General features: G+C 33.7%; 1 long non-coding RNA gene across 2 annotated transcripts; it reads left to right on the top strand.

Annotated features, from left to right (window-relative positions):
- Nucleotides 1-27,659, top strand: LOC134731841 (uncharacterized). Of its 2 annotated transcripts, none has more exons than XR_010114469.1 (3): nucleotides 1-122; nucleotides 9,638-9,741; nucleotides 27,572-27,659. It is a non-coding gene; the product is annotated as an uncharacterized lncRNA (long non-coding RNA). The 2 variants fall into 2 exon arrangements; XR_010114468.1 differs by having other exon boundaries at nucleotides 52-242.
- Nucleotides 27,660-27,754: the final 95 nt, after the last annotated feature.

Below are 27,754 nucleotides of genomic sequence, written 5' to 3'. Positions count from 1 at the left end.
CACTTTCAGAACTTCAAAGACTTAGTGCTCAGGGGATATAAAAATAATGCATTGTATGCTGGAAGGGATAAATCTGGGACTGAGTACAAGTGAAACAAGACCAAAGGAAGCTACCTGAGCAGGTATTCCAGATGTTAATGTCATACACCCAGGTTGTACCAGTGCCCCTTTCTCTGTGACACATCCATCCGTTGGAAACTTTCATACAACTAGCTGAAAGAAGAGAAACATCCTATTTTGTGGTATGTGGTTGTAGAGCAGAAGCAACTTAGAAAAACAGTGGAGAGGGAACATTGTCCCCGAGGGCAGAGCTTCTGGCAGTGTACTTGGTTTTTCACTTTGTGTGAAAAGAAATATAGTCCCAAATTAGAATATATATGGACCAATTGACAGAAGCAAATGGCCTGGCCAGTTGTTGAGAGGACTGGAAAAGAAGCATTTGGAAAATCTGGGACAAAGAGGGTTACAGTAGGAGGATGTGCATGGTCATACTTGAGTTGGTATGAAGTGTGAAGATTTTTGTATTACAGGTAAATTTCTACCAAAACATGTCCACTGTGGTAGAGTCCCACCCATCACACACACACAGACACACACACACACAAACACACACACACACAAATAAGTGTACTTAGTTGATGTTAGCCAGACTTTGTCGTTGGCAACCCCAGTGTGGAACAACAGTCACATAAATGAAGGGGCTACAGTAGCAGAGATGGAGGCTATGCATGGGGCACTATAGCATGGACTACCTTTTAGCAATCCTGACCCAGTTAGTGCCAATTCTGAGTAACAAACTTAGCAGCAACAAAAAACAAATGACATTAATTTGTTCTGCTCTTCAAGGAGACCAACTGAATATTTCTCAAGTTGACTACATTGGACTTCTTTCAGCTGGGAAGGTCTAATGGTTTGTTTCCACAGGAATAGATATATAATTAAGGGGTATGTTTGTATTTTATGCCTGTAAGATCTCAATCAACACTAGTGTCTAAGGGATCACAAAGTATTACATCTGCCAAAAGGGGTATTTTATGACCTTATAACAGACCAGAGGACACATTTTACAGTAAAAGATGTTTGAGAGTGAGTGTGGGGAAAAAACCAGTGTTCTAATAGAGTCCTTATTTATTCAGCAAAAACCAAAAGAGCCCATTTGTTGAGTAAATAAGGGTTCTATTAGAGCACTGGAATGGCCAGTTAAATGCAGAACTGAAGCACCAGATCAGTGGTATTACCTTGCCAGGATTGGGCATCATCAAGACATAGTGTATACAATGAATTAAAAAGTTTTATATAAAATGGTGCCCTGTATCAGAAGATTACATAGGTTCAAGAACCAAAGAGTGGAAGTATGACTATTGCTGCTTACCATCACTTCCAGTGGTCCATTTTGAGAATGCGTATGTCCTCTTTCCACAATTCTGGAATCAGCAGGGATAAAAGTTCTGTTTTTTAAAAGGGGCCTACTTCCTCTTGGTAATACAGGAAGGATCATATCGAATCATACAGGGCAATTAGCACCTAGACATTTAGCGCTTCTATGTCCACTTATGGATGGTAGATGAAACCAGAGCTGTGATTACCTGGAGATGAGGAGTATGAATTGACTGGGAAGTGACCTAAGGGATCTTGCTGATGAAAATATTCTATACTTAGACAGATGTTTGGATTATAGTAGTGTATGCAATTGTGAATACTCATGGAACTTTACTCTTAACATATGTACCTATTGCTTTAGGTAAATCATACATACTTTATTAAAAAATGTTGTCACTGGGTATTATTTGCTAGACTATGTTAAGTGCAGTAAAACTATAAATTTCTGAAAAGAAAGATAGGAATTGTTTAACAGATTCATCCTCCTCCACAAAGCATATTAGAATATTGACTTTTTAAAGATAAACTCTTAAAAGAATAATAATTCTTTCAAAAATAAACATGGAAGCAACAATTCACTTTAACAAGATTGAAATGTTTTTATTGAGTACAGATAAATAATCATCTTGCCAAAATGCAAAGTTTCATATTTCTGTTTCAATGTCCCTGGAGGCCCTCCTCATTTTAAATGTTTAATTGAGGTCATAAGGAAAATAACATCTTTCAATGTAATTTGCAGAGGTGTTCCAATAAAAACCACAAACTCTCTCAACATCAGTAAACTTAAAGGCTAATTTCTGATTTCTCATCAATAGCTTATGTACCAACAATGCTGCCCCCAAAACCATTTAAAATAAATTTAGTCTGACAACTGTGAGCATGAGAAAATAGTCATTATGATTTTATTCATCTCTCCATTTTTAACAAAACATTGAGGAACTCCAAAGACCATTTTTATTCTTTTGATATCCATTAATTCTCTGAAAATCTGTTTCTCCTACCTCTTTAAGTTGCTATTTTTGACAAATGATTTTTCATCTTCTCCTATCTTCAGAGATCTGTTCATACTCTTCTGTTTATTTATGGTGCTTGGGAAAATGAGGAAATTTTTGTATTGCAAAAGAAATACTGTCTTGAAATATTTCACTGGAGTGGAAACTGTTAAGATATAGTTTAATCTAGTATATGTTAAAAAACAAACAATACAAAATAGAAGATTTCAAAATAATATCTCCATCACTCTTATTCCTATCATTTATCCTGTCAGTGCTGACTACTAATAGTGCATCTTGCTAAATGGCATATGATAGACACTTTAGATACATTGAGGGACTGACAAAACATTTAACAAGAATATTTGGCTAAGCCATTATTCTTAGAAAAGTAGGCATGGCATTGTCCATATGAAAGTTTAATGGACTTTAAAAAAATCTCATGCTGAAGTAATGAAAAAATAGCACTGTGTGTACCAAAAGATACAAGTTAAAAATCTGGACTACTTCTTTTTAAAAATAGCACAAAGGACATAATTCCATTATTTTATGCTCAGTTACTTTGCTTTTTAAATGCAGATGTTACATCAACATGGTGACACAAAGCGAAATTTATAATTTAATAGCCAGAAAAGATACAAGCTCAACTACAGCATGAAGTAGCCTCTAAAAGTTCACATTAAAATTTTGTAGAGTCAAACCTTCATGTCTACGTGATTAAAACATGATGGTCTACTAATTCAGTCCTTTGCGTTATGCTGCATTTTAAAAAGGTTATTTGGAATTATTATGACAATATATTCAGCAAATAAAAAATGCTCCTAAAAATGTATTTTAGTAAATCATAGAAAAAGTATATGAATATAATTTGCTATGCAAATAAATCATTGTGTAAAGAACATAGTAGTGAATTTTTAGAAAGATCATATTCTATGTGCATCACGATTTCATGAATGTTAGCTTGCCTACTCTAGTGAAACCTCCATGTAGGAAAGTGTATAAACTCATGAGTTGCACATCATCTACTCAACATTAATTTGATCAAATGACTATAATAGAGAACTAAGAGAAAAAATATAGCACTAATGGTAGCCATAAAAATGACTAGTTTCCAATCCTGTGGAATTTATGGGCATGCTTTCCATGTGATATGAAAGTGAGGGCATGAACCCTAAGAGCATACATAACTAGAATACAGGAGCTCAATCAAATGTACGCAGTCTTTAAGGAAGATGCCTCGTTTGTCCACTCACAAGAAGAGCTTATCTTGAATTAAGCACTTACATTGTGACAGTATTAGGCAATGGAGTTGGCTAAACATTATATTTTAATTTATTTTAGTAAGTAAATTTTTAAATTCAAGATAAATATAAAATAGGCAAGATACTTCAGTAATATAAAAGGGAGAGTAATTAAATGAGTCTGAGGGGAATGAGAAAAAAACTTCGTAGAGATGTTAGTGATATCTACGTTACTATATTATTTCTAAGAGAGTATACATAGAATATGTCCATCAACTGGTCAAACACTAAACTTAGCAGTTATTATGAGAATATATACTTGTCAGTCAGAAAGGTGTGCAAAATAACATTATAAAGCAATCTAGTAGTAATCAACAAGCATAGGAAGACAGAACCAAAAAATGTTTTAAAAATGTATTAATAGTAGTATATAAAAAATAACTAGAACTGAGGCCTCATACTGCTTCTGCTACTAACCGTGTAGCAGAATAACAATGCAGATTAGATTATATGGCAAGTGAGTTAAACTTAGCTAAAACCTTACTGCAGTAAGTCCTCACTAAAAATCATTGATAGGTTCTCAGAAACAGCAACTTTAAGCAAAATAAAGTACAGGGAAACCAGTTGCACCATAGGCTAAGTGATATAAACAAGGGTTAAGTTCGTACAGTACAATTCTGGTTACAGAAACATCACTAATGTTCTAAATAAAAACCCAAAACACTTTAATGTAAAACACTGAAGTAAATGTGAACTATGCATACGTTTAAGAAAGATTAATAAAAACAAGTAAGATAGTTATTAACCCAATATTTTGGGAATCAGTGAGAAACTTCACACTTGTTTTAACTGGGACAAGTTAAAACTGTTAAAACTGTTTTAACTGTGCACAGTTAGACACGTGCACAGCTTATAAACAACCTAATGGATGCAGCTTTGGGATGTTTGAGGAAACCAGGGTACCCAGAGTAAACTCATGCAGACATGAGGAAAACATGCAAACTCCATACAAACAGTAGCCTCAGCCAGTAGTTGACTTTTCTCATCAATGTATAACCAAACGACAATGAAACAAAGTTATTCAAAGACCTGCTGTATCTATACCTATAATATAAATACGTTGAGTCATATGATCTCTGGATTTTCTTTTTGCTCTAAAAAAACTTGACCTACAAGCAACATATTTAGACACAGAAAGAATGGTCGGTGCTAGAGATATTTGGTTAAGCAAATCACCTCTTAGTGTAATTTTGTGAGAAATTTTGAAGAAAATTAGGAGGACCACATTGTTTAACCTTGAAAAGAGCAATGAGAGCCATACTTATTACAGAGAAAATTCTAAATTGGTTGATTTGGATGGAACACCCAGAAAGTGGATGAAGCAAATGCTATTACTGTTGTGAATTATAGAATATAAAGCATAAAAAGATGAAAACAAGAGTAATTAGAAGTGAAAAACATAGAAATAAGAGCTCTAATTGAGGTAAAATTAAAACATCACAAGCTTCTGTAATCTCCAGAAATGTTGTAGCCTAACATTTGGAACATTATTCACTACAACTAACATCTTAGAAAATATATCTAGCCTCTTGATGTTTACACCAAATTAGTAGAAAAGAAGCCAACTTTAGTTTTAATATGTTTAGGTTTTGTATATTTTTCTCTTCCAAGCAATAAAACAATCACTAGAGAGGGCGTAGCAATTTTAAAGCTTCTCAGCAAAGGTCATGTCATTTTTAATTTATTCTGTCGTCATCACAAACCTGTTAGGCATTTAACCACCTTACATTAAAGATGACATTTACACATTGCAGTCTTACAATATATTGCCTCTACCTTCATCCCCCAAAATGGTAAATCTATGAGTCAATAAAATCGTTTCTTTCAAGGAAGAACATCCTTCTTTGGAGATTAAGAGATATACACATATTTGATTATGAAAAGGAGGCTTCTGGGAGAAAACTTGAAAAAACTGAGACTAGATGAACTGTTCTTCATCAGGAATTTGAAAATAAGGGGCAAATTGACAAGGGAGGGAGTCTAGAAACATGGGAGAACAGGAATCCAAATAAAAAACAAACCAAATTCCCTCAAGATCACAGGGTCAAAGGATACTTTTTAGAGAGATATCTCCTCTTTTCATGTTGCCTGTTTTTTGTGCTACCCTAATTACTTCAAATAATCCCCCAAAAAACAAAAGTGCCATAAATGTAGTATCTAAGAGTAAGAAAGGGACTCCAAAGGTAGGAGACAATAAACATAAAGGGAAATTGACATTCAGTTGAAAAATGACAACAGAACTAGAGATGATTAAGCAGAAGTTCCCCAAGCTTCTCTATAAAGACGAGGAAGGTTTCTGTTTGCCTTTGGAAATGAATTGGGTGTGTATCAGTTGTCCATTGCTGCATTGCAACTCACTACAAATTTAGAAGCTTAAAACAACACAAATGTGTTAATATTTGCAATTTCTGTGTCAGTAATCTGGCATAGCATGGTTGCTCTGATTATGGTTTCACAACTTTGAAATCAAGGTGTCAGCCAGAGCTGCTATCTCATCTGAGACTTCATTGTCTTAAAGCTCATTCAGATCATGGCAGAATTCAGTTCCTTGAGGTTATAGGACTAATGTCACTATTTTCTTGTATGGCTATTGACTCTAGGCCGTTCTCAACTCCTAAAGCCTGCTTCTTGTTGCTTTGAACCACTGATTTTCTCTCTGACATCTAGACCTAGATTTAAAAGGCTCATGTGATTAAGTCAGCTCACCTAGATAATCTTCTTTTCTTAAAACCGACTGTGCCATATAACATAATCTAATCATCAGAGTGAAATCTCATTATATTCACTGGTCTTGTCCAGTTTAAAAGAAAAGGGATTATACAGGGCGTGAACACCAGGGGTGGGAAATTTTTAGTACATCTTCAAATTTTCTTACCATAGGTGTTCAATCCAATTTTTACTTTAGTTTTCTATGTCTGGATGACTCCCAGGAAATTGCAACACTTGGATTACCCAGGGATTGAGACCTCTATTATATATAAGTAAAGAAATTTATTCAATTTTTCTAACACAATCTTTCCATAATGGTTCAAATATTTTGGCTTCTGTTTCTCATTATATTAATAGATAGCTCAAACTTGAAATTTATTTTAAAGAAAAATATTCAATATGTATTATGATTTTCCAAGCACAGAATTTTTAAAAACAAGTTCATCTGTGACTTTTAACATAATTTTAAGTTTCCCTAGAAAAGATAGATATGAAAGAATAAATACCCTCAATTTTCTAAGAAGCAAGAGAATGACACAAACTTACAGTAAAGAATTGGAGTTGTGGAAACACCTTGATCTTAAAAGATATGCTTTAGTGGGAATCGGAAAACTTTTTTTTGTTTTTTTTTTTTTCGTAAAGGCCAGATAGTAAATATTTCAGGTTTGGAAAGCCAAGAGGTAAAACAAAGGGTATAAGTAGATGCTTAAATGAAAAAAAAAAGAAGTTTCCATACAATTTTTAATTGATGAAATTCAAATTTCATTTCTGAACACTAAAATTTAAATTTTACATAATCGTCATATGCCACAAAATATGTTTTTGCCTCTTTTAAAGCAATTTAAATAGGTAAAAAAATTGTAGTGCATTAGCTATATAAAAACAGACAGTAGCCCAAACTTAGTTTGTGGCCCATTTTATTATATATATATATATATATATTCCTTATTTCTGTAGTTTTACTGAATGCTGCTCTAGAGTTCTTTTACAGAGGTCACTTTGGGCCCCATTCAGAGCTAAATCCTTATTTTTTTCTTACTCTTAAGGACTCTCTCTTTCTCTGTATATACATATATATATATACACAATTATAGCCAGATTTTTCTTGTTTTTATTAACTACCATTTGAACTTATAAATTCTCCCACTTATTTCCAGTCATTACCTCATTTAATTTCATGTAACTAGATTTAGACAAAAGAAATCATTATAATGTAGATAGAATACATCCCCAATGATTTTTTTTTTGGTTCCAGAGGGACTTGGTTCTATTATCTCTTACAATTAAATGTATTATACTATGTATCAGTAATAATAGTCTCTAAAATTTATGATGTTCTTACTTTGTGTGTTTTCTGTAACTAACCCATTAAGATTTGTAATGAGAAAAATGGTATTTTGTTGATGTAATGTTTGAATACCAGTTCTTGGAATTTTAACAGGTTAGTATTCTGTGTTCTGCAAAGCCAGAAGTTAGATGACTGGAATTTACACACTGTGCATTTTGGACTGTTAGAGAGAATATGTGCTAAAAGAGTCCCTGATAATCTAGCTAGCCCATAATCTAAAATCATTTTTTTGCTCTAAAATTTTTTTACAAATGATTTATTCAAAAATTGATAGCTATTGTACCAAAAGGGTATTTTTAAGTTCATAAGCAATAATGTTTCAAAAGATTAAATTACGGTCTGTACACCTTGAACCCATGTGGGTTGTGAAATACCTTTCTTGGAAAGTAAACATCAATGTTTGATGGAAGCTTCTAACATTAAAACCAGATGAAAAACAGGTTTTTATTCTATACTTTTTCCAAAGCAGTATTTATGATTACTTTTTTGACAAACTAGCATTTCATAAATACTTCAAAATAGCATTTTTAGGTTTCCAGCAAGCTTCTTGGGAAAAGGTTTTAAACTTTTGACCCAACAAAGGTTTCTAGACTGAAAACACCTTACCATCTTTTCTCACTTACCATTGAGGTAGTGATGGGCAAGGTGGCTACCAGGGGAGAACTCAGCTTTTTTTGAATTAAACTAAAAAGATTCCTGATAGATAAGGAACTACATAATCAAAGCAAAAGACAGCTGTTATCTCCTCAGCCCTGGGGAAGAACTAAAGGATTTCTAAGAAGTTGAATCCCAAAAATGAGACAGTTCACGAACATCTTTGAACTTGACAAAAGAGAGGAGCGCTTCTCTTAATTTAGTTACTGAAAGGGGAAGTGTGAAGGTGGTAAGTCAATGTCTAGGAAATAATAGAATGAACAATTCTGACTCTCAGAGTAATCATTTCAGAGTATGACACTAAGAATCTCTTCAAGCTAAAAAACAAACAAACCAAAAAAACTATATTTATTAAAACTCCATTTAATATGAAAAGTGTTTTTTTTTTCTCATGGCTGAAAAATACAGGTTGTCATTAACCTGTGGTTCCTTTAAAACAGTATTCTGTATTTATTTAAACGCTATAAATGCTCATATCCCTATTTCTAGTAGAAGACTAAAATATTTAGCTTTAGCATTTTATTTATTTCAGTGTAGAAAGCTTTTAAGATTTCTAATTGTTGTTATTCACAACATCATTTGGTATGCTGAATAGATTTTTTAGATTACAGATTCACAAATTACAGTATGAAGGCCAAATCCAGTTGTACATTGTTTTTGTAAAGTTTTATTGAAACACAGTCATACCCATTCTTTTATTATTGCCTGCATATGCTTTCCCCTTACAACTACAGAGTTAAGCAGTTGTTTCAGAGACTATATTGCCCACAAAGATCTAAAATATGTATTATCTGGACATTTACAGGAAAAGATTGCTGACCCTTGAATTTTTTAGATAATCAAAGTTGTTTCCAAATAAAAATGTCTAGTACTTCAAGTGTTTATAATTCGAAAATAATATAGTAAATAAAAAATTAAATAAAACTTTTAAGTTCATCATGTGATGCTCAAAGATTGCCTAATCAAAGAGAACATTTTGTAGCATCTCATAATATTAACAAACTGCTGTCTTAGGTACAACAAGCAGCTGATTTATTGAAAGTGACTTGTGCAGTCAATATCTGGAATGAAACAGTCAGTTTCATCTTGTCCAATTTTTACATTACTCTTCATTTTCCCTGAGAACTACATAGCTGAAACACTTTTAGTAAAGCACTTCCTTGTAAAATGATCAGTTGTATCTGTCACCAGGAAGAAATGCATTTTCCTGCTTTATTACAGCCATCTGCATCCTTCATTTTCTTTTAATTCAGTCACTGGAGCCTTAATGATCGCAGCCCTTTCAGGAGATGCCATCAATTACAGCAAGGAGCTCATTCAGAAGTGAAAGATGAGTTCCATTCTCTGTTACTTAGAGGTCAGTGATCATTCCCCAACCTCTTCGTAGTGAACAAATAGTACAGTAACTTTCACAGGCTCCCTTCATTTTTCTCAAGTCTGCTTCTTTATGACTTTTTGTAGACCTTGGTTATAATAACTTCATATGTTTAATGCTGGCAACCCTAAGACAAAGCCTGACCCAGTCATTTTCCTTGGATCCACCATGATAAATGCAATAATATATAAGTCTGGCTTTCAGGAAGGATATTTTGAAGAACAGGTATTGTTAAGGTGGCATGTAAAAAATTCCAAAGCAGACATAGTTTGTAAAATTTATATTCAAAAGTTTCCAAAGTAGTAATTGTTTTTCATCAATTAACTTTATATTGCTTTCTATAAAATAATCATCTTGAAGGATTTACTATAATTATACAATATTCAGATACTAATTTTACATACCCTAACTAAAACACTTTTAATAATTAGGAATACAAATCAATTGTCAATATTCTGTTTGGTGGCAAAAGGATTTATATGACTAATACAAAACCAGCAAACAGATATTTGTAGCTGTTTTACACATAGTCACTTAAAGCTAGAAACAACCAAGATGCCTTTCAATGGGTAAATGGATTAACAAACTGTGACATATTCATATAGCAGAATATTATTCAACAATATTTGAAGAAAATGAGCTAGTAAGCCATAAAAAGACATGAAGGAATCTTAAAGTCATATTACTAAGTGAAAGAGCCATTTAAAAGGCTACATATTGTATCATACCAATTACATGATATTCTGAAAAATAAAAAACTAAGGAGATGGTTAAATGATCACTAGTTGCCAGGGAATTGAGGGAGGGAAAGATTGTTAAGTAAATGAAGCAAGGATACTTTAAGGTGGTGAAATTATTCTGTGTGATATTGTATTAGGGAGTATATGACACTATTCCTATTGTCAAAACCCGTAGAACTATATAGTATATAGAGTTAATCTTAATGCACCCAAATTAGGAAAATATAACCACTTAGTAAGTCGGAGGATCCCAGATTGGAATGCAAAATTTGACAAAATATAAATATATGATAAATGCATAAAATTACCTTACTGAAGAGGGTTGGGAAAATGGTGCTTACCTATATAACTTTGGGAATAAATAGAGTCTGTAAAAATAAAGATAAAAGAAATTGTACTTAACAACTAAACTTCAGTTGATAAAATTGTTTCCCTTAGGGGAGCAGGATGATAATTCTCATAATTCTATATGGGTATATAGATGAGAACAATTAAGTAAATGGATGGTGGATAGTGGGGCCAGGTTTCACACTTTATATATATATCTATGTACTGTGTGTGTGTGAGTATGCATATGTGTGTGTGCGTATATATATGTATCTATATATATAGTGTGTGTGTGTTTGTGTATACACACACACAGTATATATACACATGTGTGTATACATATATCTTTTTTTTTTCTTCCTCTGTCAGCTGAAAGGGTCTTGAAGCAATAATAGCTAAGAAAATTAAGATGATTCACAAGAGAATGACAGAAAGCAAAAACTAAGGGAGAGTCAAGTAACTCATCCTAGATAGAAATCTTTAAACAGCTATTTAAAAATGGGATAAATGGGCCAGGCATGATGGGTGACACCTGTAATTCTGGCACTTTGAGAAGCCTAAATGTATGGATCGCTTGAGGCCAGGATTTTGAGACCAGTCTGGCCAAAATGATAAAATCTCATCTCTACTAAAAATACAAAAATTAGCCAGGCATGGTGGCACATGCCTGTAATCCCTGCTATTCAGGAGGTTGAGACAAAAGAATCTCTTAAACCTGGGAGGCAGAGGTTGAATTGAGCAGAGTTTGCACCACAGCACTCCAGCCTGGGTGACAGAGTGAGACTCTGTCTCAGAAAAAAAAAAAAAAAAAAAAAAAAGAGATACATGAAGTGAAAATTGAGACATCAATAGGGTACACACTCTTTTTGTTTTGGATTCTAATGAGAAATTCACTGTAATTCTTATCCTTCATCCTATATAGATACAGTGTTTTTTTCATCCTGTATAGATAAGGTATTTTTATCTCTGATTTCCTTCAAGACTTTGTCTTTGATTTTCTGCATTATTGATATTTTGATATTTGTCCTGTTTCATGTTCTCTGGACGCCCTGGATCTGTGGTTTGATGTCATTAATTTTAATAAAAATTCTAGGTCGTTATTCCTTCAAATATTTATTTTGTCTCTCTTTTCCTAATATTCCTACATGCATATGTTACACTTTTTGTAATTGTTCCCACAGTCCTTGAATATTTTGTTTCATCTTTCTAAATGTTTTCTATTTGCATTTCAGTTTTGAAAGTATCTGTTGACATGTCTTCAAGCTAATTGATATTTCCTTGGCCATGTCCAATCTACAGATGAGCTCATTAAATGCATTGTTAATTTCTCCTACAGTATTTTTTATTTCTAGCATTTCCTTTTGTCTCTTAGGGTTTCCATTTCTTTGCTTACATTACCCATCTGCTCTGGCATGTGGTTCTTTTTTTTTTTTTTTCATTAGAGCCCTTAGGATATTAATCATAATTATTTTAAGTAGCTAGGCTAACTACTCTAGAATCTCTGCCATTTTTGAATCTGGCTCTGACGCTTGTCTTTTCTCTAAAAACTATGTTTTTTGTGTCTTAGTATGCTTTTTGATTTTTTTGTTGTTTTTACTGAAAGCAGGATATGATGTACTAGGTAAAAGGAACTGAGGTATAAAGGTCTTTAGTGTGAGGTTTTATGTTTTGCTGGCTAGGAGTTAGTCTGTGTTTACCATTCGCTACAGCTACAGGTATCAGAGGCTAAAATTTCCTCTGATGTCCTTGTTTTTGTTTCCCTTTTTTTCTTTGAGTTTCCAAAGAAATTTAAGTAGCCTGATACTTGCAATTTTTTTAGTTGTAATCTTCTATTATTATACAGAAGCCTATTGATATAGTTGTAAGGTGTGAGATGAGGGGAAGTATACTACAGTTCTGTGATTAGATCTCAGTCTTTCAGTAAGACTGTTTATTCATTAGTGCCCAGCTATTTGGTTGTATTTTGTTTTGTCTTCTCCGTAAGTGGGACAGGAAGACTAGAGAGGGATGGAGTTGGGTATCTTCCTTCACATGGATGCCTAGGATGGACTGGGGTTGAGTATTTTCCTTTCCCCAAGTTGTTTAGGCTTGGGAAAACCCCACTCAATTTGCGTTTAGTAAAATCCTTTCCCTTGAATGCAGGCTTTGTTAAGGAAAAGAGAAGCTCTGAGTTTATTTCAAAATGGCTGCTTTTTCCCTCCCAGTGCCAGAGACATGGTATTGGGGCTTTTTATCTGCTCTTCACTGAGTCAACCTGGTAGAGCTCTTGGAGGCAAAACAGACACAAATGTGGTGACCTTCTTAAGATGGGGCCCCACCAAAATTTTAAGACTCATTTTGTATTGTAAACCAAAAGTATCTGAGACAGGTCTCAATCAATTTAGAAAGTTTGTTTTGCCAAGTGACACAGCCTCAGGATGTCCTAACAACATGTGCCCAAGGTGGTTGGGGTACAGCTTGGTTTTACACATTTTAGGGAGATATGCGACATCAATCAATACATGTAGGATGTACCTTGCATGTATGGTACCTATTTCTGGTTTGGTCCAGAAAGGCAGGCTGACTGGAAGCAGGGGCTTTCATGTCACAGGTAGATTTAAATATTTTATGATTAGCAATTGCTTGACAGAGTTATTATCAATAGAAAGAAATGTCTGGATTACACTAAGGGATTGTAGAAACCAAGCAAGGTTTTATCATGCAGATGAAGCCTCCACTTAGCAGGCTTCACAGAGAATAGACTGTAAATGTTTCTTATCAGACATAAAGAGCCTGTTCTATCAGTAATTCCAAAAGGGAGGAGAGTATAATGAGGCATGTCCAGCTATCCCTTGCCATCATGGCCTGAACTAGTTTTTCAGGTTAACTTTGGAATGCCCTTGGCTGAGAGGAGCACTTGAAAATTTATTTTTGGTTTACAGCATATACGGAACTTCCAGCAATTCATTAGTTACAGTTCTTTTCTTTTTCTTTTTTCTTTCTTTTTCTCCTGTCCTGATCTGGCTCTGACTGTGGTTTCTCTTTTTGGACTTTTGCTCTAATGAAATGTGATTCTCTATATCTACCTCTCTGTCCCCCGAGTTTTGGTGGGGATGGACAACAGTTTGCTCTGTGACCTCAATTCTCTGATGAATCTAAGTAGAGTTGCTTATTTTCAGTTTGCTCTCCTTTTTTTTTTTGCATCTAGGACATGTTTGATGACTTCCAAGTTTCTTACATGTTGGACCCTAAATTCACTTTAGTGAATTCATCATGAGGAAATAATTAAGTATAATCCTATATAAGCAAAATATTGTTAATCACAGTATTAAAAATGATAAAATGTAGATTAAACACACTGTAGAATTTAAAGTGATAATGCATGTTTATATTTTGAAATGAGAAACTGCAGATAAAAACAAGTGAGAAATGGCAATTACAAAAGTGTACAGTCCCATTTTTCTAAATGTTATGGAAAAATGTGCACCTATTAATACAAAAACTTTAGCAGAAGTCATCACTTGTTAGGACAATAATAAGTTACATTTTTATCTCAATTTCCTTATATCTGTAGCAAACAGATTAAAAATAAATAAAATAGTTAAATTTATTTTAATAACAGATTTGTTTACAAAGAAAGCTATTTCTTTAAACTTAATTACTGAGTGCTTTGCATATATGACAACTTGAGCTGGGCAATACTAAAAGGAAACGAGTACACATGTCCTCATGGATCCCCTTATCTTCTGAAAAGTGGAGATATACTGAATATTAATGAACTAATGAGCAAAAGAGAAAAATCCTATCTCTTTTATGCATATTTGAGAGGCATCTGTCATACTAAGGCATTTTTTATCTGCTTTAGAAAGTTACCTCGCAGAAGTGATGTAGTCCATGGGTTTTGAGCAGATTTTTGTCAGATTTTTGTGTGTAGAGAGAAAACAATGCATGTTAGTATATGTGTATGGTTGTCTTCTTTGTTATTATGCTGTTACTTGTTTGCTGTCATTTTCCTAAAATACTGATGAAAAAATTAAGGTAAGTCATTGTATTATCAATCATAGAAGCCTGACTACATCCTCTTGTGTGATTAAATCTGTTAAATTGCTGATTCAGTAATAGTTAAAGGCTTCAACATACTTATGGAGAAAAATAATCCATAGGTAAATGGAGGCATATTTTCATTTTGATATGGTAACATTTATAAATAATGCCATTATTTTTATTAGTTTATTTGTTTTGGTTTGTTTTTAACTCATTTTCTTCATATTCTTCTGCCCTCTCCAACAATTTTAAACTTTGTAAGAGCCCTAAATAAATAAATCACAACCTATCTCTAAACTACACTACAGTTTACATATTTACATAAATTCTTACCGATAGATTGAGGAAATAGCTCTAGAATAGCTAATATCATACCCTAACAGTAGAACAGCTGACGTTTATTTAGATTAAATTTTCTCAAGTTACAGAAAGGATTATCATACTTTTAACACAATTAAGTTGAAATTTTTTTTATGTTTAGCTACAGATATATAAAAATGGTATTGATTTTAGAAGAGGAAAAAAATAAATTTGTCCTCCATGGATTTTCCTCTGTTCACCATCAGTGGTAATTTTTCACAATCCTTAAAATTAATAATTTATTTCATATTATTAGTTAATAATTTACTGTAAAATTTTATATGAGCTATATAAATATATAGGAATAATAAGAACTATAAAAAATAGTGACTGTGTTTTAGCATTGGGTTTTAAAAAAAAGCAACAAATTTTATTCTTGGTTCAGACAATGAGTCCCCAGATATTCTGCTACTTCCAGACTGACTGCTAGTAAAGAAATAAATTGGGTTAGATCTCCAGCTGACTAAGTACTATATTCAGCACTTCCAGAGTACAGACTACATCCATAATAAATGACTTTAATTTAAATGTGATTTCTAACAAAAATCATTTTACCATTCGGACCGTATATATAGTAGTTCCTTAGGATAACAATTATTTCCAATAATTTAAAACTTTGAACCTGCTGGCATGAACTCTATTTCCAGCACAGTACAATATGAAACATTTAAATTGGGCAAAGTCAGAAGTATGAGTCTCTCTGTCTCTCTGTCTCTCTCTCTCTCTCTCTCTCCCTCTCCCCCCTTCCTCCCTCCCCTCCATTCTATTCCTCTCTCTTTTTTCTTCTGTCTCTCCATTTCACAAGTTTTGAATGATTAGTGTGAATGTTGGGAAACCAAGATAGATATTTTGGGATGTAAATGTAAATTCTCATTAACTCTTTCAAAAATACTTGTCAACTAGAGGCTCCAAAATATAAAGGCGATTAACTGATGCATCCTGCCCTCTGGGAGAACATCAAAAGGGAACATAATGATGCCTATAATAAAGTTTTACATGAGATAGACAATTATTTCAGTTCCAAGGAGAGTATATATATTTTAAAAGGGGGAATTCAGAGGAGCAAGAAAATGTATTTAGCTGATGAGATTAGAGAAAAATACATTGAGCATATGACGGTTAAATTAGTTTTCTAAGGTTACTGAAGAAAGAATTTCTTGAGAGTGATTGTAGCCTGAACATGGAAACATGACTGGGACCTTAGGGCACATATAGGAAATATAATTCAATTTGTGTGTGAATGTTTACACAAAATAATGGGTCAATAAAATTAGAAAATAGCTCATACTTTAACTAAATTCATTGGCTATATCACCATTAAAAAGTGTGTTTCAGCAAAAAAATCCAAATAAATCTTCCTACTTTCTTGTTTTTGATGTTACTGCTTTCTTGCCACCTTGAATAATCCTGTAAATACTATCATCCCAAATCCTTGCAAACACAAGAGTATTACAGAAACTAAATAGTGTACCATTTCTGTATGAAAAGAAAAGCGTAAAAAAATTTTGATAACCAAAATGGTTTTATATTCTATCTAATTATTTAAATTTTTAAATAACTATAGATGCACAGGAAATATAGCCTATAATTATTTAATATTTAAAGTTAAAATAATTCTCAATAAACATCTATTTGAGGACTGGGTCCTCAACCTACACATTTCCAAATAAGAGATCTATGAATTCCAAATCGTAATCATCTTAAAAGTGGCTCTAGACAGCACTATACCATTTTATGACATCATTGGAATCCTCTTTAATTTTTCTGCTGGCTGTACAGTTTTCATGTATTTATTTATTTATTTATTTGTTGCTACACAGCAGAGTCTGCGAGTAGCAATCTGGATGGAAAAATAAGACTATGGATATTTCCCTGAGGTTGCATATCCAAACCAATCTTGATTTTTTTTATGTATAATATGTTTATTTGGAGTAGCCTAGGGAATTGATGGAGTTTAATAGGGAATGAAAACCTATTCAGGTTACCACTTGGAAATACCATTGTGCATTCATTCAACTCATATGTAGTGGATGCTAACTGTGATCCAGGACTATGATAGTACACTATCATATGACGATATAGTAACATAAAAAAGACAAAGTCTACTATGTCCCAAGGAGACTTTGGATATTTGAGGAAGAGAGAACATTCAATAAGAATAAATGGCACTTTTAAATGAAAATGCTATAATAGAACAAAAAATACAATATTGGAACACAGATATAAAAATATTTTATGAACCCCAGACCCTACAGAATTGGATATGTCTGCCTAACACTATCATTCCCTTTTCAACTACATCAAAATTATGTATTCCTAGAGCTGGAAAGTTACTTGAGGATCAAAAGAGTTACTAGTTGAAAGGAGAGAATTTTATGTCATCTGAATATTAAATAATAATCGCCGAGCTCTCAGCTGGAAATTCCTTACAGTTCCAGAGTACATACCAGTGACTGGCAATCACAACTGCATCCTAGAAAGTACTTCTTTGCTATCTTCACCATATACATAGGAAAATTTGCAGTTCAAAAATATTCGAAGTGGTCGTCTACATAAACAAAGCTGACAAAGTGTGTGAAATTATAAAATAGTTCTACCGTAAGTGTTAATTAGGTCCTGTCAGTATATTCGCCTACATGGAGACATGATAATATAGCTGTAGGTCTATTGGTTAAATTGATGTGGTGAAAGTATAGACTTAAAACTAAGGGTGACATTGAATCAAAATATTCGTTGTAATGAGTTGGCTGAGGTGGCTATTACAAATTTTGTGTTTTAATAGGACAATAGATTATATTGGATGTAGATGAAGTTTGGGCAGAATCAGGGATCAGTGGCTCCATTCAAATTGTTACACCAAAACACAGGCATACACCTGCTTTTAGATTTGAAGAGGGAATACTCTCTGGAAAATGTAGCAACTACTTAAAAAAGGTTGGAGGACCAACACTTGTAAGAAGCAGGAGGTGGGTGTTGTAATTCAAATTACATGCTAATTCTCATTGATCAGCCTATTTAAATGGTAATGAGGCATAGATAGTGCTTCTGGTCCCTGTTTTTGAAACTCTGTGCAGAGCAGTCTATAAGCAAGAAAAAATACTGCTCCTTGCTTGAAAAGTTGTGGTTGCTTTAGGGGCATGTGATTGTAAAATATAATGAACTTCCAGCCCTCTGACCTGTGGAGAAGAAGATCCTATCAAGAATTTTTAGGACTACAGGTACATCCAACTGCTACCATCCTTCCATTGTCACCGTTAGCTGACCAGGGCTGTATTTTTCTGTAAACCAGAAAGAAGAACAGACACAGCTATAACTGCCACTTTTGTGGTGGAGATGGATGACCACATCACACATCATTCTTAGCAGAGTGCAGAGGAAGTCTGATAGCTTTTCCTGTTTAGCAAAATCTTAACTATACAATATGAATGCAAAGTATTGATTCAGGAAACAAAGCAAAATTAAGATGCAATCATTTAGAAAATGAAATGTATAAAAGGAGGTTAAGGCCCAATAGGGAGGAAGGATATAAATATGTTTAATACATGGTAGCAAGCAATGCCTGTCAACGAAAATGTAAGAAAAGGTGCCAGGGAACATCAGAGAAGCAAGAAATTGCTTGAGGCTGGATGATAGGAAGCACTTATCTGAAATGCTAGTTTGTGAAATAGGTGTTGAAAACTGTACAGAATGTGAGAATTGAGAAATAGTGAGCTGGAGAAGGAGTGGAAGACATTTGATATCTAACAGAGTAGGAATCAGCTTATGAAAGCCTCTTGGAAGCTATGGTGCCAAGAAATAAATATGGCCTGTTGCCCAGGGTGACTTTGCAATAGTTGGGGGAGTAATTAAAATAATTTTTATCAAATAACTGTTTGATTTTAGAGTTAATGATGAATAGGTAAATTGTAAAATTAGAGTGTGTGCCTCAAATCTTATCATTTGTTTATAATTTTATAATTATCATTCAATTCATACTTAGTACTTACGTTTGTTTCATTCATAGGAAATAATTAATTTTTTTTGTTGTTGTTTTTTAAATGTTTACTGTCAGGCAATGTATTAAGCACTTAATCTACATTTAACACATACAAAGTCCAGTAAGCTATCACAATAATACATAGATTTTGCTAACCCTGAGAAAAAGCCAATGTTATGTTATCGATCATTTTGAATAAAATAATTTGAATGATTTTCTGGAAGATAATCTGGAGCCAACTTGACTGTTAGAAGTGATGAACAGAAACTTCTGGGAGGTTAGATTATAACCGGGACAGCTATTGTGCTTGTTCTCAGCCCCAAATCCTCAAATCAGATATTTAAAGTCACAAGATCCTTTAACCAGCCTAATTACTATGCTAATAATATTAGCAAATTCTTCCCCTCTTGTAACTATGTTAATCTAGTACCTTTTTTTCCCCTACAAAATTCTCTATTAAATATAAAATTTTGAAATGTCTTTTTTAGAAGTATATTTCCCTAGTGGCAAATTTAAATGAAACTTTGGACAACATGCTCACAAATATTCTATCTTGAGAAGTTGCTTTAACATATTTAAAGAAAAACCACATATGTCTTTATGTGGTTAGTTTCTTCACAAAAATACACAAAAATATATTCTCATTAAGTACAACACAATCCTTTAATAGTCTCTTTTGGCCATTACTGTCAATCTTTTTATTTCGGTTGTATCACAAGTATTCCAAAATCTTCTCAACAATTTCAATAAAGAAATAATGACCCCCCCACCGGGCAACAGCTTTTAAGGTTCTCCATTATTTCACCTGTCAGTTCTCTGGCTCAGCTATTTTTAATGTGCATCAATTTAGTTCTTCTTGCTTCTTCCAATCCTCCTACTTGACAATGGCCCAGACTCTTCACAATAATGAAGAGCACAAGAGCTGATTAACAAATAAGAACTCTTTCCTCCTTCTCGTTGAATACTCACATAATAAATAGTTTTAGTTTTCTAGCGTATGTCTGGCTAGATATTTTTCATCCTCTGCCAAGAGAGATATAAAGTATAATTTTCAAAATAGTAACATTGTAACTCTCATGCAAATATAAAATGAATGTGTGTCTAAGGTTTTATTCAACTCATTAAACAAAAAGAAAACCAGTAAAATATATTTAAAACACACACACACATAAGTTCAAAGAATATTTGAGGAACTGGGTATTTATGATCAATCTAGCATAAAATTGTTGGGTTAGATGCAAACCTGTTTAATGTCCTAATCTTGGGGTTATCTTTCCCATCCAAATTAATTACTTGCATCTTTTGCAGACAAAAATCTGCAAGTTAAACTCAATCCTACAGAGTTGCGGAATAGTCCAGTCAATATAAAATAAATCAAAGGTTCAAACTCAGAACCACAATGAAAGAACACCGAGGAATTTCTTCTGCTTATTTCCAACGTTCAGATAATTTTTTTAAAAACTCAAGTTCTTTCCATTTACAGACATTTCCTACTTTTTCTCACCCTTCTCTTGAGTACAGGGTTTCTTCTCTGGCACTATGAAATTGCTGTCATGGTAAGTTTAGATATTTCTATCAAAATTTTTCCTGGGACACCAGAGCTGTGATAGCTAAGAACTGACTCAGAGTCCTGAGATGACTGTGCCAGCATTGTCTCAATTGCTTTCCATTCTAGAGTTTCTGCCCATTGAAATATGAGAAAAATAATACATTCCTCAGCTTTTTTTATGCTTTCCACATGTTGGACCAACACTTAACATTCTGGTTTATATATACTGAAATTATTATAGGGCCACCTTTTACCCCCTGTGATTCTGAGAAACACAAGTACTGTATATCTGATTGTTCACCATAATCATATTTGTAAAAAATATATATATCATACTAAAAGCAAATTACGGGACAATCTCCAACCTGAGAAAACAGTTATATTAAATTAACTGTATTTTGATGGTAAGGTGGGGGGAGGTAATGGAGGTGAACAAATCTATGACTGTGGGTGGAAAACCTGTTAATCCTCTCTCACTAGAATCTTGTCATTGAGCTCTTACCTGTTGCATTTTTATACCACAAATATGCCCTGGCATCTCTGTCCTGAGCTGGATTATTTATTGTTACTTTCTGAGTAGAGCCATGAGGCTTCATTTTTTTCTCCCGGATTCTGATTAGCTACAGAAAAGAATTAAAATTCAAGGGCACTCATGGTTCCTGATGAATTATAATAATGTTGGATAATTTGTTGCAAAAGATTCCTCCAGATACATGTCCAGGCATTTCTTATTCCCAGAGCCGAGTTATTTTGTCTCATATTAGATAGTTTAAGTGTATTATTCATTAGCAATTGTATGCACTTGCTGAATCTTTATTAAAACATTTTAATGTCTTTCCTAATATTATCAATTTTCTAAAGATATAGAAACTGAGGGGCAAAGAAGTTAAATACATTGAGCCTACATCACTATGAGAGAACTAAGATTAAAATTTGGATTTTCTTCTCACAGGTGAATAGAAAAAAGTTTGAGTTACTTTAGTATTCCACTGTCTTACATCATAAAGGATTTTAAATATTTCAAAATGTATCATAAACTTGATTTTAAAATAAGGTAAAATTATTGGTTAATATGAGTGAGATATATAACATGAACAAATCACAACTACAAACTTTATTTCCTAAGCTACTAAATATGATACTATATCTGTCAACTTTTAAAACTAAAGAAAAACAAAATGTATATTATAAATATACAGATACTGAAGATGAACTGATTTTATCTTTACATTTAAAAGGTAACTTTGTTTTAATTTATATGTTTCAGTATTTTGCTAACATCTTGTACGATGCTGCATGTTTATTGTAAAAAAAACCCACTTAAATAATGCACACAAAAAATGTCAGTTTAATAAATTTAAATGTCTTATTTTTTTTCCTAGGAAAATAACTTTGAATATTTATTTGGTAGTTTGTTAACTATTGTTCCAGATCAGAGATGTTGCTTTGTTCTTGTTGTTTTTATTGACTGGTTTTGATTTAGCATTTCCAATTTTGGGTCTGCTTTCAAATTTATGAAAAAATAATTATGTGATCTTTATATAAATATTATTGCAGCTTATGATAGTACTGGCCTGTGGAGTCAATAGTACTTCATATTTGTGAAATACTTTAAAAGATCACCTCTACTTTGAAGAAAATGAGGGATGAATCAAATGATCTTGAAAGTTTCTTCTAGTTCTCAGATACAATACTAACCAATTGGCCATTTATATATTGAGTATGATTTATAGGAAGTGACCCTTAATATTTTTGACCTATAGTATACGGTTGCCTGTAGTTGAATAACCTATAATTGTATATTATAGGTTATTATAAATAATATATTGAATATATGTTGAATGACCTATATTATTATATTATTATAGGTCATTCAACTATATATTCAATAGTATTATTAGGTATTATATAATTCATAATAACAACGTTATCCATTATTAATATTAATGATTAATAATATATCTAGTATATATAATTAATTATATATTGAATATATGTTGAATAACCTATAATAATATAGGTTTTATTCAACTCATTAAACAAAAAGAAAGTCAGTAAAATATATTTAAAATAATAAAAGATACATTGTATTTAAAAGATAATAATATAGATTATTCAACAGTATATTCAAGAGTATTATTCAACAGTATTATTATTAATACTTTTCCTGTTATAACCCTTACCCCAGAGGCATTGTATTATTGTTTCATAACATTATTACATAAAAAACTTATATCGTTGTTTACATAAACAAATATTAAATATATTATACTGTTGGCTATCAATAATTTATGTTACTGTCACCAAAGAAATAGAGAAATTAAAAGAAGGTGTACCAGAATATATTCACTCTGGACAATGGACATATATACAGAAACATATATATTGGACATATGGACATACATATAGAAACATATATATGTGTATATATAAAATACATATATACACATACATACAATATATATTTATCTTTATGTATATCCATATGTTCAATATATATATGTTCCTATATATATGTCCATATGCCCATATATATATGTTTCTATATATATGTCCATTGTCCAGAGTTTAGTATATTCTGGTACACTTTCTTTTAATCTATTTCTTTGGTGACAGTAACATAAATTGTTGATGGACATATGGACTTATATAAGAACATACATATATACACACATGTATATGTGGAAACATACACAAATACGTAATATATGGGTATATCTATACATACATAATATATGTGTATATCTATACATACATAATATATGTGTATATACATGCATATATAATATATGTGTATATATATATGCATATATATGTGTATATATATTTATACATATGTATGTGTATATATATATGTATGTGTATATATTTATACATATATGTGTATACATATTTATACATATATAATGTGTATGTATGTATATTTCCATGTATGTATGTTTCTGTATATATGTCCATATGTCCATTTTTACAGAAAGCTGTTTTTGTGCAGATGGCATGTCCACATGTATACCCATGTATATTTCTTTCTTGTATCTGCCTCTAATGTTGTGCTTAGTATATATGTATATATGTGTATACATGTATGTTTCTATATATATGTCCATATGTCCATATATACAGAAAGTTGTTTTTGTGCAGATGGGCATGTCCACATGTATACCTATGTATATTTCTTTCTTGTATCTGCCTCTAATGTTGCACTTAGTTTGTATATATGTATATGTGTGTGTATTTCTACATATATATGTATGTGTGTATATATATGTATGTTTCTATATATATGTCCATAAGTCCATATATACAGAAAGTTGTTTTTGTGCAGATGGGCATGTCCACATGTATGTCCATGTATATTTCTTTCTTGTATATGCCTCTAATGTTGTACTTAGTTTGTATAATGTTAAACAAGAAAAAATTGCTATTTTAGAGAAAATTTTAGGAAATAAACATTTAAGACAGTTTGGATGTTCAACTGAATTTTTCTTGATAGTGCTTAAAACATTGAACTCAAAATTATTCAATGTTAATTTATAGCTATAGTGACTACCCACATATACATATATGTGTACATATACGTATCTGTGTACATATACGTGTGTGTATATGTGCATGTAAGTTTTTTGGTTGTTTTCTGCTGTGTGTCAGTATGAAGTTAACCAGAAATGGTTTTACGGGAATAGTGGACTATATCTGTACTATTGGAGGCCTGTTGTAGGAGTCTGTTTTCACACTGCTGATAAAGACATACCTGAGACTGGGAAGAGAAAGTAGTTTAATCGACAGTTCCACATGGCTGGGGAGGCCTCAAAATCATGGCAGAAGGCAAGGGGGAGCAAGTCACGTCGTACATGGATGGCAGCAGGCAAAGAGAAAGAACTTGTGCAGGGTAACTCCTCTTTATAAAACCATCAGATCTCATAAGACTTACTCACTGTCATGAAAACAGCACAAGAAAGACCTGCCCCCACGAATCAATTACTTCCCACCTGGTCCCTCCTACAACATGTGGGGATTACGGGAATTACAATTCAGTATGAGATTTGGGTGGGGACACATAGCCAAACTATATCATTCTGCCCCTGGACCCTCCAAATCTCATGTCCTCACATTTCAAAACCAATCATGCCTTTTCAACAGTCCCCTAAAGTCTTTACTCATTTCAGCATTAACCCAAAAGTCCACAGTCCAAAGTCTCATCTGAGAAAAGGCAAGTCCATTCCACCTATGAGCCTGTAAAATCAAAAGCAAGCTAGTTACTTCCTAGATACAATGGGGGTACAGATATTGGGTAAATACAGCCATTTTAAATGGGAGAAATTGGCCAAAATATAGGTGCACTGTAACAAAGGGGTTACAGGGCCCATGCAAGTCCAAAATCTAGCTGGGCAGGCAAATTTTAAAGCTCCAAAATGACCTCCTTTGACTCTAGGTCTCACATCCAAGTCACACTGATGCAAAAGGTGAGTTCCCATGGTCTTGGGCAGCTCCACCCCTGTGGCTTTGCAAGGTGCAGCCTTCCTCTCAGCTGCTTTCACAGTCTGGCCATTGAATATCTGTGGCTTTTCCAGGTGCACCGTGCAGGCTGTCGGTGGATCTACTATTCTGGGGGCTGGAGGATGGTGGTGGCCCTCTTCTCACACCTACCCTAGGCAGTGCCCCAGTAGAGACTCTGTATGGGGGCTCTGACCCTACATTTCCCTTCCGCATTGCCCCAGCAGAGGTTCTCCATGAGGGCCTTGTGCCTGCAGCAAGCCAGGCATTTCCTTACGTTTTCTGAAATCTAGGTAGAGGTTCCCAAACCTCAGTTCTTGACTTCTTTGTACCTGCAGGCTGAACACCACGTGGAAGCTGCCAACGTTTGGGGCTTCCACCCTCGAAGCCACAGCCCAAGCTACACGTTGGCTCCTTTCAACCATGACTGGAGGGCTGGGACACAGGGGACCAAGAATCTAGGCTGCACACAGCACAAAGACCTTGGGCCTGGCCCATGAAACCACGGTTTCCTTCTGGACATCCAGGCCTTTGATGGGAGGGGCTGCTGTGAAGCTCTCTGACATGGCCTGGAAACATTTTCCCCGTGGTCTTGGGGATTAGCACTGGGCTCCTAGCTACTTATGCAAATTTCTGCAGCTAGCTTGAATTTCTCCCCAGAAAAAACGGGATTTTCTTTTCTATCACATAGGCTGCAAATTTTCCAAACTTTTATGCTCTGCTTCAGTTATAAAACTGAACGCCCTTAACAGTACCCAAGTCACCTCTTGAATGCTTTGCTGCTTAGAAATTTCTCCTGCCAGGTACCCTAAATCATCTTTCTCAAGTTCAAAGTTCCACAAATCTCTATGGCAGGGGCAAAATGCCTCCAGTCTCTGCTAAAGCATAACAAGAGCCACCTTTACTCCAGTCCCCAACAAGTTCCTCATCTCCATCTGAGACTACCTCATCCTGGATTTTATTGTCCATATCACTAGTAGCATTTTGGGCAAAGTCATTCAGCAAGTCTCCAGGAGTTTCTAAACTTTCCCACATTTTCTTGTCTTCTGAGCCCTTCAAACTGTTCCAATCTCTGCCTGTTACCCAGTTCCAAAGTTGCTTCCACATTCTCAGGTATCTTTTCAGCAAAATCCCCCTCTACTGGTACCAGTTTACTGTATTAGTCCGTTTTTATGCTGCTGATAAAGACATACCTGAGACTAGGAAGAAAAAGATATTTAATTGTACTTACAGTTCCACATGGCTGGGGAGGCCTCGGAATCATGGTGGGAGGTGAAATGCACTTCTTACATGGCGGCGACAAGAGAAAATAAGGAAGAAGCAAAAGCAGAAACCCTTGATGAATCCATCACATCTCATGAGACTTATTCACTATCATGAAAATAACACAGGAAAGATTGGCCTCCATGATGTACTTCCCCTTCGGTCCCTCCCACAATATGTGGGAATTCTGGGAGATACAATTCAAGTTGGAGATACAGCCAAACCACATCAGGCTTCATCTTCAACATTGCCTTTTCTTAAAAGAAGTTTTCCATGTATAAATTACCAGTTTATTTAGGGCATTATCCCTGTACACTTTTCGCAACGCATCAGTGATTTCACAATTCTTTCATCCCAGCTTCACTGTAAATTTTTATGTTATCCTTGCTTCAATTCCAGCAGAATCAATGTTGCTTTGATAGGAGTTCTTTTTAAATTGATGCCTAAGCATCATCTTCTTAGTGCCTCAACTAGATCTTGTTCAGACTTGTTGTAACAAGTTGGTAATGAGCTTAATCTGGTGCAAGAAAATTTTGAAATCCATGCATAGTTTTTTTCATAATATGCATTTTTCATGAGCTCTTTGAAGACCCAATGCATATTTAAATAGCATATTTTAAAAAGAATTTAATATAAAATGTTATAGGATGACATGTGAATACCTGATGTTGTCTTGCAGTTGTGTTTTTAGACAAATCCAAATTAAATATTTGAAATGGTTGAAGAAAGTTTCACCTTTTTTTCACTATACATCATAGATATTACACAGTCGGTTTTAATTGAAGTGTTGTTTTTACTGTCAGTAGATAATTTACCAGATACAGGAGTGTTGCCCAGAATGCAATAATGTGAGCTTTAAACAACAGTTACAAATTTTTTGATGCTTTTCCCATGGAATATCCCCACACCTTTAATCTGGGTGAGCTTGTAGCTATGTCAATCAATAGATTATAGTGGAAGTATGCCATGAAAATTTTGAAGTTTTCTTTCAAAAGGTCATGTAATTTCTGCTTTGTTTTCTTGAATACTTGTTCTTACCTTCCTGAGCCACCATCTAACAAGGCTAATTTCTTCTGACAGCCATGATGAAGAAGGCTACTATGGGCCCTCAAGTTAATAGCATCAGCTAAGACCAGCCTGCCAGCCATCCCTGCCAAAGCACCAAACATGTGAGTGAAGCCATATTTCACTTTCTAGACTAACCTACCTACCAGCTCAATACCACTGTATAACTTCTGTGTACACCACATGGAGCAGCAGAAT

Source organism: Symphalangus syndactylus, chromosome 11 (assembly GCF_028878055.3).
Source record: "Symphalangus syndactylus isolate Jambi chromosome 11, NHGRI_mSymSyn1-v2.1_pri, whole genome shotgun sequence".
NCBI classification, from domain to species: Eukaryota; Metazoa; Chordata; class Mammalia; order Primates; family Hylobatidae; genus Symphalangus; species Symphalangus syndactylus.
The sequence above is the reverse complement of the archived record's forward strand: the minus strand, read 5'-3'. Positions and strand labels throughout refer to the sequence as shown.